Here is a 3,247-nt window from a genome sequence, read left to right as displayed (position 1 = left end):
TTTAGTGTTACCTGAGAATCCGCCTTTGTTTTGTTCAGCCAACTGCTTAGCTAATTGCCCCAGTTGAGTTTCAAGCATCTTCCTAGAAGCTTCATTGTTCTTTCTTTCAGCTTCTTGACTCTTCTTCATCTCTTCAAAGTTGCCTTGAGTCATCTTCATGAAATTCATCATAGTTTCCTCAAGAGCTGATGGCTTCCTTTGTTGTTGTTGAGGAGGAGTGAGCATCTGAGAGTTCAAAGCATTGTTATTTGAGTAGCTTAGATTGGGATGCTTGTTGATGCCTGAATTGTAGTATTGATTCTGCCTTTGATAACCTCCCATGAAGTTAGCTTCTTCATTTGATCCTTCTGGAACACATTCACCGTTGGGATGTTCTTCACCACATAAGTCACACTTGATTGCAGCCACTTGTTGTTGCTTATGAGCCAAAGTGAAGCCTTGAAACTCCTTAGTTAGAGCTTCGATTTGTTTATTCATAGCTGCTTGGTTAGCAAGAATAGCAGTTTGTTCACTCACCCCAAACACTCCTTTCTTTCTTTTTAGCTTGATCACGATACTCATTGCCAGCCATGTTTTCAATTAGAGCTTGAACTTCATGATCAGTTTTGCTCTTGAGACTACCTCCCGCGGAAGCATCTAAGAACATTCTAGTGTTTGGTGTGACCCCCTCAATGAAGATTTGGAGGTATTGCTTCTCGGTGAACTCATGATTAGGGCATCTCTTAAGAAGCAAATTGAATCGCTCCCAAGCATCATACAATGATTCACCTTCTCCTTGCTTGAAGTTAGAGATCTCCATCTTCTTGTCCCAATACTTAGACATAGGGAAGTATTTCTCCAAGAACTTCAGCTCTAACTCTTCCCATGTTTGGACAGTCCCAGGTACTAGGTTCGATTCCCACGGGAGGCAAAAACACTACTAGAGGAGGGGGGTAGTGATTAAGCTTGTGAGTAACAGTGTCGGGGTAGTGGGACGGCTGAGTGTGGGACCCACCTGGGCTATCACAAAAAAAGGCTCAATTGGTAGTGGGAATGCATTGAAGTAGTACTTATCCCCAGGTACTAGGTTCGATTCCCACGGGAGGCAAAAACACTACTAGAGGAGGGGGGTAGTGATTAAGCTTGTGAGTAACAGTGCCGGGGTAGTGGGACGGCTGAGTGTGGGACCCACCTGGGCTGTTACAGGCCTCAGTGCCAAACCGGTCAAAAGCATTGCTCTGCAGCGACCTCTGACGGTGCTGATCAGCAGCAAGAGAAAGCTCCGCTCCAAAGTAAGGACCGTCCACATACAGCTGTGATGATGTATCTTGAGCCCAGCAAGCCATACCTCCTAAGTAATCCATCATCATCGGGTGTAGTGGTGGGTATTGAAGCGCATCCTCCTGCATAGGCTGTGCCTGAGATTGTCCTCCACGCTCTCTCTGAACCGGTGGTCCTTCACGACCCTTCTTCTTCTCGAACTTCACCATGGCAGTATCATCAATAGCTCCCTTTGACTTAAGCATGATGTCTCCAAGCTCCTCCGGGACATCCTCCTTCTTACACAAAGCATTAATCAAGCAAACGTGCCCTAAATGCACCGAAGTCCCACAATTTGCCATTTCCTTAAGACTCAAATTGATCAGTCGCCCAACATTTATCCCATAGCCAAAGATAATGGCCTCCAGAATATACAACCTCTCCATAGGCAATTCAGATGTAGCAGAAACACCTTCTAAGGTAGAATGAATGAATGAAGCCCAAGCTTTGTATTGTGGTGATAGATCTCTGGCAAGTGCACCAAATACTATCGAAGTAGTAAAAATATCGATCCCACGAGGACTGTTTTTGACTTCAATAATTCAATCGCGTTATATAATTAGGATGTATAAAAGTTATTTTTGGTTTGCCACTAGGCAGTAGATTTGGTTTGATTTTAAGAAATCAAATAAAATAGAATAGATTTGATTAAGAAAATATGGAGAGAGATGAGATCAGGTCTTCGAATCCTCTATGTTTCCCCTAATTGGTTATTGCACCTATTATTACTAATGATTCTCTAGTTCCACGATGGTTAACAAATTAGCCCTAATCAATCCCTTGAGTTAGAACCCTCTTTTTAAACTACAGCCCCTAATTCCTTAGGTGGTCTAATAATCATCAAAGGTTTAAGCACGTTAACCTAATATCACTAACAAACGATTATCCATTCCTAGACTAACCATGTTTATTAGAACAATTCAATTAGGTCTAAGTCGAAAGCTATGGTCAGTAGTCATTCGTTCTCACAAAATCATGTTTATATTTGATCAGGATATAAAAAGCATTAAGAACAATTGAATTGAATGAAAACTAGAATATCATTAATAAGTAATAGAGTTTCACAGCAACATGTATCAATTAGGGTTACATAGATTCATCTCTGACCTAATCTCTGAGAGATTTAGCTACTCATAATCGAGTTTACAAATAGCATAATCAATGAAATAATTAAAACATACATGAATTGGTAAAAGGATGAAGAAATCGCCCTTCTAGCCGTCTCTGATGTCTCAAAATCGCACTTTGCTCTCCAAAATCGTAACCCTTGTTCTTCAGCTTGAGTGCAGTATTTATAGAAGTCATGGGCCTGACCCATCAAAATCGCGCCGCGCCTTGTTAATTGGCGTGCCGCGATTTCCTCTTTACAGGAAGTGTGTATTTTTGCTTCAAAAATCGCAGCACGGCTTGAAATTGGCGTGGCGCGATTTCCTTCGAACAGACTTCAACATTTAAGCTTTTTGCACTCCAGAACAGTAGAAATTGCATAAGAACTCTATCAAAATGTCACAATAAGTCCCTAATATTACGTAATGACAGAATGTCATCATGTGGCTTGAGGTCCACCACATCCATCCTAGTAAGAAATCCAGTAGCTCTGGACCTAACATAATCAACACCCTCTTCGCCAATTTCCTGCAAGATTTGCTGAAGCACATCATTAGAAGGAAAATTATTCGAGCTCTTTGATCTCCTCATTTCCACGTGACACTGTCTTGGAGGCTTTAGCCCTAGAAATGCATTGATGGCTCTAGGGCTATAATCAACCTGCTTCCCACGGACATAAACCACATTATCCTCATCTCCAAATGAATTAGCAAAGAACTCAAGAGCGATGGTGCGATTGCTTTCTTTTTCAACCATGTCGTTCAATTTCTTCCACCCAAGTGTCCTTATAGTTGTTTCAAATTGAGGATACCTCTGAAGATTGAAGAAATCAAACTTCCTT

General features: G+C 41.5%; 1 non-coding gene across 1 annotated transcript; it reads left to right on the top strand.

The window, feature by feature from the left end:
* The first annotated feature begins 701 nt into the window (after positions 1–701).
* Positions 702–808, top strand: LOC146904024 (small nucleolar RNA R71). The gene has a single exon (XR_015020947.1). It is a non-coding gene; the product is annotated as a small nucleolar RNA R71 (small nucleolar RNA).
* Positions 809–3,247: the final 2,439 nt, after the last annotated feature.

This window comes from Medicago sativa, chromosome 7 (assembly GCF_051527215.1).
Source record: "Medicago sativa cultivar Bolivia chromosome 7, Bolivia_mono, whole genome shotgun sequence".
NCBI lineage: Eukaryota > Viridiplantae > Streptophyta > Magnoliopsida > Fabales > Fabaceae > Medicago > Medicago sativa.
Note: the sequence above shows the minus strand (reverse complement) of the source record. Positions and strands in the feature narration are given on the sequence as shown.